This window comes from Lissotriton helveticus, chromosome 11, assembly GCF_964261635.1.
Source record: "Lissotriton helveticus chromosome 11, aLisHel1.1, whole genome shotgun sequence".
NCBI lineage: Eukaryota > Metazoa > Chordata > Amphibia > Caudata > Salamandridae > Lissotriton > Lissotriton helveticus.
The window spans coordinates 446,121,321-446,138,432 of record NC_136072.1 but is presented as its reverse complement, the minus strand read 5'-3'; positions in this window follow the sequence as shown (position 1 = coordinate 446,138,432).

Here is a 17,112-nt window from a genome sequence, read left to right as displayed (position 1 = left end):
ACTTTTTCATCTACTCCCCCGAACGCAACCCGTTCCTCGAAAATCTATCCCTTTGGCGTCGCTATATAGACGACATCCTGATCTTCTGGAAGGGGGACCGATCGAGCTGCAATGCCTTCTGCTCCTGGATTAACCAACAGGATCCCTTTCTGAAATTCACAGGGACGATCGCCGAGGACTCCATACCGTTCCTCGATCTGAGGATCATGCTGGACCCCACGGGAATAACCACCACTCTTTACAAGAAGGAGACCGACAGGAATAGCCTCCTACTCTACGAGAGCCATCACACCAAGGCATTGAGGGACAGTCTACCGTTTGGACAGTTTGTCAGACTCCGGAGAAACTGTTCTGCCATCTCCGATTACCAACGGGAGGCGCGATGCCTTCAGCACAAACTCCAAGACAGGGGCTACCCCACCAGACTTCTGAAACGTTCCATGAAGAGAGCCCAGAACAACAATAGAGAATCCCTCCTGGAAACTCACAGCAAAGAAAGCGAGAACATAATCACGTGTGTGACTTCCTTCACGAAAAACTCACCCTACATCAAGAGCACAGTGAATGCACACTGGGGGATTCTGAACTCTGTGGCCTTAGACATCCCACGGCCTCGGTTCGCCTTCAAGAGAACCAGCAGCCTGAAGGACCAACTTGTCCACACCCGACCTAAGAATACCACTATCCGTCCGCAGAACACCCTGTGGGACCTGCCCCCTGTGACGGGACATTATCGATGTGGCAACTGTGTGGTGTGCCCGCAAACAACCAAAACGACAACTGTTAAACTAACTGATACCTTCACATGGTGTTTGAACCGACACACCAATTGCAACAGCAGCAACTGCATCTATCTACTCACCTGTCCTTGCGGACTCAAATACGTTGGGATGACGACCCGCCCTGTGAAAACACGTATTATGGAACACAACAGCAACGTACGCTGCAGAAAGACACAAACGCGTTTATATGCTCACTGTCAAGAGAAGGGGCATGCAGCTGAGGACATCCAATGGGTTGTGCTAGAATGGCATCCTTCATTAAAGCAACAGGCCCTCTTTAGATTGGAGCAAAGATGGGTACACCGCCTCCATCTAGACACTGAGGGTTTGAATGATTCTGTCCCGTGGAACACACTGTCCAGATAGACGCCCTGTCCCTTTGTCTGCTTATACATCTGACTGTTATCACTATTCTCTGATGACAGTACTGACGTTTTTCACAGTCATATTGCACTCTGCATTCACTACGCATTTGCATTTACTATTCATGATCTTCCTCATAGGTGCTCACTGCCAGTGGGAACCACCCACACTTCAGCCAACCAGGGTCTCATCATCTGGCTGACCCAGGGTGTGCTTCCATACTCTACCGGTCCCCTCCTTGATACTGGCCCACTGAGACCCATTACAGGCGTACACCAATACCGCTGGAGCAGAACCAAGCAGATGACAGCAGTCAATCGACTAGCTCTGGTCCCACATCTCTCCTTGTTTCTGCGCCAACCTCTGCAGGACCAATGCTTGCATCCATTTTTTTGACCAACAGTCTCAAATTACACGGGGCGTCACCATAAGCCACCCGGCTCCCCGATGTATACCATACTACCTATTGCATGGATTCTCTTAGTCCACACTACTGCTGTCCGCAGTGTTTTATACTGAGCCACTAACTATTTCCATCTTCTTTTGTGCACCCTGGCTGTTCTAACACCTGAGAGCCCTGTGGTGTACCCAGTACCTGTTACACCGAGCCATGAGTGATCTCTTGCTGTGCTAGTGAATAGACGGTTGCATTACCAGCTACCTCTTTTCCGTTCCCTATACCCCTCTCCAATATGGCGGCGGGCACCGACACTCTGACGCTCTGACATCATACCGGTGCGCCGCGTGACGCGGAGCCGCGTCCCTGACACGCCTCCGGCTTCCACCCTATCCCTTATCTACGTGCCCAACCAGTCTACAACCACGGCTGCTTCAAGCGACTCCGCGCGCCTGGACGTGGGACTAGGTACAGAGTTCACCAGCCCGCCGTGCAGAGGTAAGGTGCTCGGACTGAGACTTTCCGGTGAGGCGACTCCATGGACGCCTGGTAGGGTCCTTGGTGCTGTTTCCTTCTTAAACACCCCTCAGGGACCTCAGGCGTCGGCCCACTCCGAGGTCGTCGGTAGAGGTGGGGCACCGGGTGGCGTCTTAACGGGCATGCCGACCGCCGGACTGGGGGTTGACTCGGCCCTCCACGAAGCGTCCCTTGATACCCCCAGCACGCTTGCGAGTGAGTGGCAGCCAGCCTACCGGTCAGCGGCCAATGTCAACAGAAGAGCCAAGCCGGCCTCGCCCCGGTGCTCCCCCGGGCCGCGACCGCCCTGGGTGGTGTGACTGCCCTGAGCACGCCGGGAATGTTTGTTTGGGACCACCACGGACTTGTACCTTGACCGACCCCTCCCATTTGCTGTCCCCAGTGTTGGGACACTCTCTCATCCCCAGATGGCATCTGTCCATATACATCATAAACCATCTGCTTAAACCCTTTAGATTACTGCCCTACCTGCGCAGACCCCACGGGAGCAGCCTTGGGGCCTCTACGACCGCCATTGAGGGTAAGTCCCTCACCTTTCCGTTTATTCTAGTAGTCTTGTTCTAATGTACCCTGAGGCACTGCCATCTCCACGTGCAGTGACACGCCGGCTGGCGTTAGATCCTGTCACTTCTGTATTTTGTATGCTTTATTTATTTTTTATCATTATGTGTATTCCTATACCTTCAAACACCTACCTGGTTTTTGGAGACACTTCATGTCTGCTGGAAACCCTTCACCCAGCAACGGTTTTAAGTGACACCCACTATCCCCTTGATGCGTAGTTACCTGACTCTGTCTTCCGCACTCCAACATTCATTGCTTCACGGTAGGGAAGTAACATACACCCCCCTGATATGCCTACTGGGGGGCCTGATCCACGAGCTGAAGTCTACTTCTCTTCCCACAGGGTATCCCGTTGACGCAGGAACCCCTCTCCGGCTGGATTCGACAACCCAACAGGTTGTATACTGCTGATGCCTCAGCCTTATGCGGGGCCTCTTGTTAAATCACTAAGTTTATGAGCACCTTTTGTTTGGTCCTGAAGAATTGCCAATATAGGCATGAAACATGTCGACCTATTCACAGCTGAGGGTTGAACGGGACTGACTCCTCGTAGCTACTGCAGTCCCATTGCCCCTCACACGTTTTTACTTCAGGTGGTGTACTACATGATTAAAGCCAAAGCCGTAGATCATACCAACCTGTTTTAATTCACCTCACTCACGCTCACTACTTCACCTACTAGGGCCCTCACACCTTTACACCTATCGGCATAGGAACAAAAGATCTCCACAAGAGTGTAGCACTTAGTGCTACCCGTCAGGCATTGCAGCGCCGGCTTGACGCTGGAGCAGGGAGCCGATGATGTTACGATACGACTAACTGGTGACATGACAACAGCCGTAAAACCAGTCTGTTGTGTGAGGCATCCCTAGTTCCGACAAGGGATACCCTTCCCTGCTGTATTAAGGCACGTTAACGCCTCGCACGCGAGGGAGAGAGGAAGACAGCACACCGCACTACGCCATCACCCATCTTCAGGGGAACTGTGTGCAATCTATTGTTGCTCGGTCCAATGGACCGCCAAACCCATAATGGTGGTGCGGCTACTGCTGCACTAGTGGGCCGACCGACCTATAATAATTTGGGCAGTCGAACTGCCATGGGACCGCTGCTGCCACCAGGGATCGGGATGACGCTCTTGCAGTGATCTGAGGCCTCTAATATGCTGGTGGTGCCGCTGTGTCACCGCCAAGTATATTAAGAGTTTCATCACCACCACAGTTTTCATGGCGGTGAACCCGCCATAAAAACTGTGGCAGTGAGGAAACTAAGGGGGCCCCTGGTGCCTCTGCACCAAGGAATGCATGCAAGGTAGCCCATGGTATGCCCCCCTGTCTGCATGCACCCCCAACTCTTGCAGGGCTGGACTTCACAGTCCATGCCCTGTAGGAACATGCAATGGCATTCCCATTGTGGTGCCTTGCTAAAGCTCACGTATGAGTCTTAGTACTGCACCATCATGGGCCAGCGGCCGCAGGACTGCCCAACCTGGATTACTGTCGGAATCTGGCAGGCGTCGCATTATGACTTTGGTGGTGTGGTAGCAAGGCGCTTGTGTGATGGTACCCTGCCACACCGCCAAAGTCATAATAAGGCCCTTAGTCTGTACTACTGGAGGAGAATTCCCGAACCACTGTTGTGCTGTCACCAAGGAAAGCACTTTCATTCCTTTGTACCGCCACTAGCAGTGGCAAAATGGTGGTTACTGCTCTCATCCACCTTCTTCCTTACCTCCTAAATCTCCACAGTCCCACAGGAGGTGGGAGAGCGTGGGCAGCGCTGTGCCTGCACTACCTTCCTTATGTCCTGTTAGTGGCAGTCTGTGCAGATCCACGCTGTCAGGAGAAATCATCTTGTGCTGACAAGCGATTCTCACAGACCCTCTGTCAGTGCGGGACGGGTTCTCCACTTCCAATGATAGAGTGGCACGGAGGGGGTGAGGTGGAGCAGAGTGAGATGAAGATGGGTGGCTGGATGGCAGGTATATTTATGTAATGGTTGGATTTGGACAAAGGTGGGTAATTTTCAGAGGATAATGGGTCGTATATATTCATTTGGGGGTGGGGCAGGTAGTATGTCGAGGGTAGGTCGGATGAATGGCAGGTCAGGTATTTTCATTTAATAATATGAGAACAGACCATCTTATGTATGCTTTCTTGATCACTCCTCTTCCCCTGGCTATATGTTGAAAGCAGGGACAGATGATTTTGTTGGGTATGAGGGGACATAAAACCTTCAAATGTATATGGCTTTGAATGTGGAATGGGATGGCCTTCTCCTTGGTGCTCTAATTGAAAATATAACTCAAGCTTTTTCTGTTGTCTATTTAATGTCATTTAGAACCCCTTGCTGAAAAAAACTCTGCATTGTTCAGTAACCTATACATAATTCTGTATGTTGTTGAAAAGCTGTCCTATAGCCATCCGCAGTTGTCAACAGGCTTTTCTTTTTTAATTTCTGTATTTTTTTATTGTATATAAAAAAGTATATATATTTACATGGAGCATGGAATATACATGAGTGGAGGAAGAGAGAGAGAGAGAGAGAGAAAAAAGAAAAGAAAAGGCACCGGGGGGGGGGGTGGAGGGGAGTGGAGTGTTGGCCACCGGCCTTCCTTGTCTTTGCAATAGTTCGGTCTTTGCAATAGTTCGGTAGATCGGATAGTTCGAATAGTTCAAGTGTCCTTTTTCCGAGTCCTGCTTGTCGTTGTCTTCTGCCTCCCCCTGTGCGATGCCTGGCGGGTATCCTTGTCCACGCCCCGGACGATAGAGTAATAGAACAATTACATTGCATCACTGAACAACAAAAATGACTTTTCCTCTGCTGGCATGCAACAATGGTGACTGCCTAATCACATCCATTGTACTGATTCATTACTATTAGATGGGGGAGGGACCCACATACAACATAACCTAGCTCGATTTTAGGGAATGAATGTGTTCTGTGAACACCTATGTAGGATTTTAGGGATTGTATTCTTTAATAAAGTCTTACTTATGTATTTGCTGGAGTTTTAGGGTTTTATTTATTTATCTATCATAATGAATTTTTATGTTTTTATGATGTGCTTTTGATATTGCTTATCTCTTGATGATAAAATCATATTTTCAATCTATCAATAAACCTTGAGCTTTGCCAAATATAAATAAAAGAAGCCGTTTTTTCACTTCAGGTTTCCGAGTGACATCATAGACAACTCGAGCTTCACTCTCTTATCCATTTAGTGTCCCTCAACACTCCTTAGTGCAAAAACAGATACACTATTCACAGTACCCACAGATAATTCTAGATATCCCTTTAAATTACGCATTTCATCCAAAGGGAGATCTAAAAACTATTTCTCAGCCTGATTTAATCTCATCAACTCATTTGTTTTTTAAGCATAACACTGATTTTCAGTACTGAAAACATCAAACTGCATGGTAAAACTGAACCGCCACCTTCTGTGCAATCCCCATTCTCCTCAAAGCTAAGCCAATCAAGGAAATGTTAATTGCAGTCAGTGTCCCATTGTTAGTTGAAAATTACAGAGAGCACATGCCGAGCCTACACTTCTTTAGCTCAATCTGATGCAAATTCCCATTTTATAAATAGCAAACGGGAATACTTGAATTTGACTCGTAAAATATTGATATTTGTGCAACTAGGCATCATTTAGGCGTGCAATTATCTTCTGGAGTTGGACCTAAAGAGTGGCTGTTTGTAGTCCCTCCTTCTCCCATTGTGTACTGTTAGGAGTGTTGTATGTGTCCTTGTCGTTTCTGAATAAACAGTTTATTTAGCTGAGATTTAAACAAAAGAGTGACACTCAGTCAGGTAAATGTAAATGTAAATTGATACTTGTATAGCGCACTACTCACCCGCAAGGGTCTCAAGGCGCTTGTACGAATACCGCTGTGGAACCCATCCTGGCTTTCCCTGTGAGGTGTCCACTCCTGGGCACCCCCAAGGTGGAGGCCAGGCATCCTTAGCGTTATGGGGGCCGTTGTGGAGATTAAGCAAGCTATTGCCCAGAGTTGCAGAGTGGGACTCCATGATTGGAATAGGCACCCAGGTGAGAATTATCAGGTCCGTGGAATTTTGAGCCCAAGACCCACCGAGGCGGGGAATTGAACCCTGGTCCCAGGCTAGACCTCTGCATCAGGGTCTGCCGCTCTAACCATTGAGCCACACTTCTCCAGGTGTATGTTTTATTCTGGATGAATGATATGGGAAGATGCCTCAGTGCTTTAAACGTATGCTACTGACATCTGTGAATGACCAACATGACACTCACAAATTTGCATTGCGCTCTATTGCGATTCAGCAATTCTTTGGCGCTTCATAGCTCTGTTGAGGTTTGGAAGGAGGCAGGCATCGCCTGTTATCCATTGGGCTGTACATTTGGATCGCAGATCTCCCCTGAGATTTAGTTCTGTACCAAGTTAAAGTGGTGGACTCTGGGGCTAAACTGTAACTTGTGTCTTGATCACCCTAAACTGACCATAAAGTCAGAAAGCTAGGAAGACCAACCTCTGTGATATTGACACCAAGATGTTGACCACTGTGAGTGAAGTATTCAAAGTAGCGATATTGCTCTTCGGTGTCTCTGCTTTTTTTTCTTTAGTCCCAGAGTATGGCTAGAGGCGTAACACAGTCTGAGTGTTCAGCCAGATGCATTATGTCAAGTTCCCAAATTACTAGTTACATACCATATTATAAAGATGCAATTTAAAGATTATTATTAAATATAGTAACAGATTTCCTCTTGAACCAAACGGTCCTAAGGTCAAAGTTACATGGATGTCATTGAAGAGAAACAACCTTTACAACCCAGTCATTACATCGCACTACACTCACAACGCAGTCATTACATCGCAACGTCCTTTACAACGCATGTCACTACAGCGCAGACAATACAATGCATACCATTACAATGCATGACACTACATCGCATGTCAGTACAACGCAGGCATTACAATGCATACCTTTACAACGCATACCTTTACAACGCATAGAAGCCCTACACTATCCAACACTTACCCTACTGTTGCACCCCCTGAAGTTAGAATAGTAATTTTAACCCTTACACTATCCAACACTTACCCTAATGTTGCACCCCCTGGAGTTAGAATAGTAAATCTTACCCCTACACTATCCAACACTTACCCTACTGTTGCACCCCCTGGAGTTAGAATAGTAATTGTATCCCTATACTATCCAATACTTACCGTAAATGCAATGTAATGATATGCGTTGTAATGCTATGCGTTGTAAAGGTAATTTTTTAATATTCGATTAAGTGTCATGCGATGTAATGGAATGCGTTGTAGTGGATGTTGCGATGTAAAAACTGCATTGTAAGTGCATGCGTTGTAAATGTATGCATTGTAACGTCATACATTCTCATTGAAAGCTGTATCTCCCAGTGGTGGTCAATGAGCAGCAGTCTCTTTGTAGAGGTAGCCTGGTTGGAGAAAATAGGCTAAGTGCGATTAGTTGATGATAATATTTTGTCAGGGTAGCTGTGACATTTCAGTAACTGTCGCACGATGACTACATTAATATTAAGCATAAACATAGTTGTCATCTTTATTTTCGAGTAAAATAAAGTTTTTTATTTTTTCCTATACTTTGCCATGGGGAGATCTCCACTTGACTGCGGAGCTCCTACGGTAAAATGTAGGGAACATTTTAAAAATGTATTTAACTGGAAACTAAATATTAAAATATTTTTATGTTAAATATTAATTGAAATTTATTTTATATATTTACTTTAAATTCAGAAAAAAATGCAACAGAACTAATAAATTAATTTTGAATTAAAACTGTAATTAATGTGAATATATTAAATTAACTCAATTTTATTTTTATGAAGCTTAAAAGCAAAAATAAATACCCACCTACAGAACAAAAGTATTTTTAACATGCCTTACAAATTATTACATTTGATGTATGCATTCAGAGAAAATGGATTTAATTACTTTTATTAGCAATTATTGTTACATTGTTTTTAATCAAAAAAGGTTAATAAATATTTAACAAATAAATAATAAATCTGTACTATTTTTAATTATGTTTTAACCGGTGTATATTTATGTTTTTAAGTTTTAAAAATAATTTGATTTCATTTAACATTATTTCCTATAGGGTTATATTTAGATTCCCTACCATCATTAGTTTCTATAGGGGTGCTGCAGTACCAGTAGTTGGCCATGTGTAGTGCTAGACTTACTACTGTTTTTATTATTATTATACATTTTTTTTGTCAATTATTTTATTGCCATAAATTAAGCACCAAAAAAGAAATATCATCAAATTCAATGACATGCAAGTCCAGCTTAAATCCATAGTAAGATACAAATGCTGTTTGCGATACAGAAATAACGTACACTTTGAGTTTATGAATATCAAAAAGGAGTAAACGTACTAAAAAGTGTAAACGTATTCAAAAGTGTAAAATACCTTGGTGAATCAGGCCCTGCTCCGCCAGTTAATTCTATAAGTGCAGAAGGTGATGTCAACTTTGACTACAATGAGAACATTATTACATTTAAAAAACATGAAAAATAGAGGTTTTAATGAAACCCTTCACTCATAAGTGGACAGTCTATGGATCTGGCTGTGATTAAAGTTAAGGAAGAGCATATGGGAAATTGCTGACAACAATCAAATATATGCCATGTGGCTATCACAGAGAAAAAGAAAATAGTGTAGGTGTCATATTGCTGTAATTGTTAGGTAATAAATTGTAGCACTGAATTGTAATGTTATTTGATCACTTTCTGTTGTGGTTCAATTTGCTTAGGTTTAAGTTGTGTTTTAAACATCTCTTTTTACATGTCTAGGTAAAATCTCAAATGTCATTTCCATGTTGTAATTTTATTTTCAGGTTCAAGAAAAAGTATTCTATTCAATTGAGCATTCTGTCACCCATAAGAGCATCCTGGCACTATAGAGGATTAGGCAAAATAGCCAAATGACTAGTATGCAGATGAGAATTAAAAAGCTTTCAGGCAGTTGCAGTTGGCTAACTGCGTATCGATCAGTGACACATCTAGATGCAACAATTCTAAGAATGTCATGGTAACTGGGGCCAGACTGCCAAAATGCTTGATGAACTTGGCAAAAAGATTTCAACGTAATATGACTGGGTATGGGAATCCAACGCAAGGAGGATAAAATAGGGAAGTAATGTGCCTGGGGTGGAAGATGGAAAATCAGACAAACTGCAGCTTTGTGAATTCTTGAAAGATGAACAAGAGAGGTGGAAAGCAATCCAAGGTACAGCAAGTTGCAGTAGTACAAGCAGGAAAGAATTACTGCTTGAACTTTAATCTGCATGTCACAAGGGAAGATTGATCTCGTGAAGCAGACACCAGTGAAATAAGTGATTTTGTTGACTTGAGACTTGCGAGAAAGTGCTCAAAATAAAAACCTAGATTCCTGACCTCAATCGCTGGAGTGGGAGGGGGTCGAGATTGGAGGGCCACCAGGCATTGGTTCAGATGGAGAGGTCTTTACCTACAATTAGGACTTGAGCTTTATCAGTTTCGATTTTTGGTGAGCATCATTTAAGACAGGGGTCTCAAACCCTTTCTGTAATGAGAGCTACTTTTGTTCAATGAAACACATTTGAGAGCTACTAATAGACCTTAGACAGGCAGCTGGTGAATATCTTGTAATTATCTTATGTTGTTGTGTCTCGATGAATAAGAGTCGGGGTGTCATTGGCGCATATCATTGAGATGAATCCAAAAGACCAAAAGACTGAGTTAGATAAGTTTATGTGGAAACATAGGGGCCGATTACTATGGCGGGAGGACAAAGTCCTCCCACCATCGCTGGTGGAAAAGGGACCACCCGCCTTAGGTGCGGCGGTCCCGCAAAACTAATTAGGATGCGCCCGCCACACTGGCGGGCGCAGCTGTATGTTTACATTGTGATAGGTGGCAGCACCCGCCACAATGTAAAAACACATGTTTTACGTTTGCTTGTACAACATGGCAGGCACCGTGCGGTGCCTGCCACCTTGTACATGCAAATGTAGGGGGGTACCATAGGTACCCCCGACGTGCAGCACCCCACCCCCCACCTCCCTGGGGGCCCGCAACGGGCCCCTGAAGGCATTTTCCGCCTGTCTTTTTGCGGCGGGAACTCCGCCGCAAAAGACAGGCATCCAAATGACCACGGCGGTGCCTGCACGGCACCGCCTCCATTGACCCCTTGTACTTGGTCCCGCAAGGCTGGCGGAAAAGACCCATCTTGCGGGACCACGGCGGACGGTCTTTCCGTCCGCCAAGGTACCTTTTCCCTTCCCACCACCATCCTAATTTGGCGGTGGGAATTTCAAGGGTGATGGCGGTAAATCCGCGACCGCCGGCCCGGCGGTCACGGATTTACCGCCATCGTAATCGGCCCCATAGACATTACAAATGGTGGGGCTCAATGATGAGCCATGTGGAACTCTTTGAGGGACAGTCTGAATGGCAGAGTGAAAAAGGAGAAAGATGGGTATCTTTTGTGAAATCCACTATGTATGGCATGAACTATGCAAAAACGTGATTTGTGACACTTGGTTGCCGGAGATACACTACAAGGATGTCATGTGCAGCCATGTCAAAAAACGCTCAAATATCTAGGAGGATCAGGGTGTCAGTCCTTCCTTGATCCACCAATAGCTTATGGTCACGCAAGATTGACAGCAAAGCCAAATTCGTTCTGTACAGGAGGTATAAGTCAGATTGAGTAAAAACAAAACTGGTGTGAGAGTGAAGAAAAGAGGAGCACTGGAAATGAATCTCCTTCTAAACATCTGAATAGGTAATGGGAGATGGGATTAGGAGAGAAACTTGCTCTAAAACAAGCACTCTACCGTGGAAGAATTTATTCCACTCTGGGGAAAGAGGAATTGATAAAAAAATGGTAACAGACCTCATTGAGTATAGGTCTAGCAGTATCAATATCCTGATGGAAGACCTGAGCTGGACTGGACCCATGGGTTAGCCAGATTTAATAGTATGTTAGATGGTTTTAGAGAGAAATATTTGGAAGGAAGAGGAGACCTGAGGCAAATCAGTATCGACTGAAGAAATGGATGACGATAAAAAATCTTTTGAATGTACGCTATTTTTGAAGGTGAAAAAACTACTAATGGATGCCACTTTGTCATGGAAAATGCAGGGAGAGAGTCACAAGGGGTTGGAGACAATTTAAATGGGTTATCACAGCAGGGATGGCCATTTCACAGCAGGCCGGTGTAGAAATGGCATTTTATAACTTTCTTTAGTCTAAAGAGAAGCTTCATAGATTCTGGAAGTATAGTAAGAAGCACAAACAGTTATACATTTCTTTTCTGTAATCACTTAGTATGAAACTGTAAGACGCATTGGGCAGGGGAATAGTCAGTCTGCTGTGCTTTTCCATCTTTTTTTTATGGGAGTTTCGTGATTTGAGCGCCTTGGAAAACCAAGGCATCTTCCATTCAGATATTAGAAATAGGCAAACAACGGGATTGTTTTTCCATACAAATTGAGACGTTGTTCAGCTTCCCAACCTCTTCACAAAATCAACTGATGTTATTTGCCAAAGATGGCTCCAGTTTGAAAATGTAAATCTAGCAACAAGAAAATAAGATAAGGAGGTAAATTCTGAGGTTTTTAAGAATCCCTAAGTAGGAAGAGCAGAACTCCTCAGTCCTTTAAGTAGTTGACAGCTTGATCCATATTTGTGTAATGCCCGGCTTTAAAGAAGATTTGACAATTACGAGAAGCCAAATTCCTCCAGGAAAAGGTGTCTCTTAGCTTGCTGTACCCCGTAGTTTGAACAGCCGAATGACCGTTGTCCACCTCTTTGTCCTGGATACAAAAGGGAGAAGGCCCACTCTTTCAGGGCTCCTCTCAGGTCACAGACAGCAGGTCTTTTGCTGATCTACCACAGGTTCAGAAAGTGTTCTGAAACAATTGCATGGAGGTGTAACATGTATGGCTGGTCCTAGCTAGTGGGTGGGCCTAAACAATAAGATAAAGGTTCTCCCCTCTTTTTTGAAAGGACAATTAATATGCTTTTTTCAAAATAAGGACCCAGTTAATTTAAACTCATATCAAATAATAAAATTACTAAATTCACATTACAAAGTCCTCTCTAAATTAATTCCAGTGCGAATGGTAGCCATGATACCCCAATTAATTTATACAGACCAAAGTGTATTTATTCCAAGTCGTCAACTATTTGCAAACAGAATTTTTATGGTTGAAGCCGTGGATAATGTGAATGCCTCTAACATCAGTGAAGCATTCATTTTTTTTAAATGCAGAAAACGCGTTTGATTGCTTATGATTAAAATTTCTCTTTTGCTTGCTCATTAAAATGGGGTTTCCTATTCAATTAATTAGGACTCAATTTGCACGCTAAGAAGCAACACCTTTGCTTATATTTAATGGGCCAATTACTCAAATTTATTTCAGCAACAGATCAATATTTCTTGCAGTACCAGACAGGATTGCCCCTTTCGCCAATTTTATTTGCTTTATATATCAAACCATTAGCACTAGCAATAAGAGCAACCTCAGACGAAAACCATTTCTTTCGCTCCCTGAATCTTAAACTCTATGCAGATGACTTCGTGGTATGCACAGTCGCAGATAAACAGTCTATAGAACCTCTTTTTCATTTGATTTTTAATTTTTGAAGGGTTGGAGTGACAATATTAATACATCAAAAACGGAAACTCTTTTATTCAACTTTCCCGCTTATCTGTTTCCAGATATTGTAGCCTCTAATCATAACAAATCTCCCCAAAGGGTACAAAGGGATCTGGATTAATGGGGAATTAGAAGACTTGTATAAACTAAATTTTGAACCTCTAAGAAATAAAGTACAAATGCAAATGGCATTAGCGAAGTGGCGTAACCTTTCATCTGTGGAATCGGTGGAGCTGCTTTTGGTAAAATTAACATTCGCCCTTTACTCACCTTTCAATTCTCAATTGACTATTATTTGAGAAATATTTTGTAATTAAATTTGAAGGGTTAATTAGTAGCTTTTTATGGAAAAAAATCTCACAACCTGATAAAAACATTCACTTCAAAACGAGAAAGGGTGGGTTGCTTTGCCTGATTTTTAACATAACAAGTAATTTGTCTAACTATTTAGCCCAGGTTATATAACATGGCAGAAAACACAGTTTTGAAAACTAAATATTTAACCATATTAAACCCACAACCTAAAAAAACAAATAATTCACAGTCTCAAACTGCCTCGCTACTGTCTTTCTGGTTCTTTTAATATAACATTTTGATTAACAACTTAGAGCACTAATTGCTTGATGAAGCGCAAATTAGTGCCCGCCTCTACTGGAGTTAATTTTTTATTTAACAAATTCCCAAGTTTACGTTCCTAAGCCAAACCCCAATATTGGCTAGCCTAAGTTTTTTCCAAAGTTTTATTCCACCTTGGAAAATTTGGGAAGATTGTGTGTATATTCTGGAAATGGCCAGATATCGAAAGAAGTATTGGTGTATTAAATTACATATATTTACAATGCAGTAGCGAACCAGTTTGACTTAACATACGATTATTCTCAAGATTCATTATTGGGTTTCCTAACTTCAAACACAGCAGACAACAACATTTTTTTATATAATGAAGTTTTCTAAAAATGGCAAATTTGACCCATTTCGAGATCCATCTCACAATCTGGGAAGTATGTCAGTGTAATGTAACAGCTTTATGGAGGGCTAATTGTAAGAGCATGCAATTGTACAGGGGGCTGGAATTATGTAGGAGGGTTAACTACAGTATGTGGCAAGAAAAGGCAAATTATCTGACCCAATGTGGAACATTTTGTGATATTAATACATAGTAATGTTACCATTTTTTCCCATCTGAACACTGTTGGGGAAATAGTTTCACCTCATTAGTACCAGTTTAACATCCAATTACGGTAATAAGCATTTGAAAAATGAACAATAAACCTTCGGGTGGGGCTTTCCACTGTGTAACAAAACAGGTCGTCGTAAATTTAGTAGCTTTTCATCAATTTGAGCTAGAAACAAAAGACAAAACTGGCAAATCCATAGCTAGGCAGAAAAAGAAAAAGCAGCTGCCACATAATCGCATAATTCCTATGGCCCTGATTATACTCCAAGTTAGCTGAATAACTAAAACCCACACATTTCACCGAAATGCATAAGGTGTGACAGGCGGAAAACCTGGATTTTTATGATTTGGACTTGCAAATGTTTACATCTGTTTTAGAATAAAAATCTGGAACCAGCCTATAATAGTTTAGCTATTCCAGTAACTCTGGATGCAGTGTCAATATTATCAGGGCATTGCAGCAAAAGCAACAAGATGATGGTGGTTTCGTCTCATTTTGATTGCCAGATCCATAATTACATCATATTGGCAATGGAAAGACCCACCCTCCTTTGAGCTTCTATGGTAGAACACATTAAGTAGAGTCTACAGACATGGCTCTTCTCCCAGTAGCATACCTCCCTGTGTTCCCCAGTAGCCAGGGCTTAGCACCAGGACACTCCAGGGTAACTGTGTGCTCTACAAGTGCGATTAACATAACATAACATACCATACAGTAAAAAGTAAGAAAAATACGCAAAATGTGTTGGGGACAGTGAATATATTTCATAAGATATAGTTGATGTAAGAGAACTAGCAACAAACAACTTGATAATCAGTATTTTACAAAAGCTAATTAGTTCTGATGACATAGGCTGGATTATGAAGATATGAAATATGTATATTTGTAGCAGGAGTGGCGTGGACGATGAGTGAGAGGATGGGTGGGTAAAAGGATTAATGGATGAGTGGGTGAGACAATGGGTAGATGATAGAATTGCAGAGTAAATGCAAATTTTAGAGGTTGGATGGATGGATAGCTATGGGTGAAAGAATGACAGAGTAAATGGAAATAATTCATTTTTGCCCCTCATGGTGGTCGGGCATCCGGGGATCCCGCAATATCTCCACCGTGGCCATAAGTCATTTTCTAACTTATTGTCCATCCCTCAGCCATTCATCACAGCACGATGGCTCCAGTGCCTGCCACCGTATAACGATGTGTCGTTTTGCCAGGACCAGCCCCAAAAGCTGAAACTTTCAGCTCAGCTTCTTCTCAGCGGTAAGAGTGGGTGGCAGCTACTCCCCGCTGGGCGTCGAGCACGAATCACCATTAAATGCTAACTGCTGTCAGAGGCTGACAAACATTTTAAAAAACGCACATTGTGCTGGGACATAGAGCGGAAGCTCGTTTTTAATAATTGTTTGTACTGCTGTTGTGTATATTGTGATTTTAGAAGCACTCTGATTGAAAGAGCACACACTTGCACTCACCAGTTTGCATCATTTGCTAGCCGGGGACTGTTTTCCGCCTAGTTTCTCAGGCAACCGGCATTCCAGCCAATCGCGGGTTGTCGAGGGCGGGACAGGGGCAGTCACCTGACGGAGTGTCGAGCGGTTAGCGCTCTAGACCTCCGCTTCCTGGCGACTATTTAGGCTGCGAGGAGGCAGACGTTCCACGCGGTAAGAGTGGGTGGCAGCTACTCCCCGCTGGGCGTCGAGCACGAATCACCATTAAATGCTAACTGCTGTCAGAGGCTGACAAACATTTTAAAAAACGCACATTGTGCTGGGACATAGAGCGGAAGCTCATTTTTAATAATTGTTTGTACTGCTGTTGCGTATATTGTGATTTTAGAAGCACTCTGATTGAAAGAGCACACACTTGCACTCACCAGTTTGCATCATTTGCTAGCCGGGGACTGTTCCGCCTAGTTTCTCAGGCAACCGGCATTCCAGCCAATCGCGGGTTGTCGAGGGCGGGACAGGGGCAGTCACCTGACGGAGTGTCGAGCGGTTAGCGCTCTAGACCTCCGCTTCCTGGTGACTATTTAGCCACTCGGCAGCCTCAGCGCGCAGCGATGGCGCGCAGGGTAGGCGCCTTTGACTGCGCCGAAGACGAGCCCAAGACCAGCCCGTCTGTGCCCGTCCGGGCCTGGTCGGGCCCCGGGGCACGAAATGCTGACATAAGTAGTATCACAGCGGATCAGATACGGGCGTTGCGCCCAAACATCAACAGAAACTGTTCCATTTTAAAGCCCTCTTTAAGGGGTATACATGTCTGTCCTCACTGTGCTTTTGCACTAACTAATATTCAACCCTACTCAGAGGTCCCACACAAGCTTAGGCCACCCATTCAAACCTCTGTTTTAAATTCTCGTACTTTTACTTTTTATACAGTTAATTGCAGATCACTGCCCCAACACAAAGCAGATATTTACCACCTTCTAATGGAAGAAAAACCCTGTGCGGTATTCCTAACAGAGACCTGGTTGCATGAGGGCTCAGGTCCTGATGTAGCTGCCGCCCTGCCCGCCAACTACGCTATTGTTAGGGTAGACAGAGATAGACAGGTTGGAGGGGGCATTGCTGTGATCTTTGACCGGGATTTTAACTGTGATTTTGAAACGG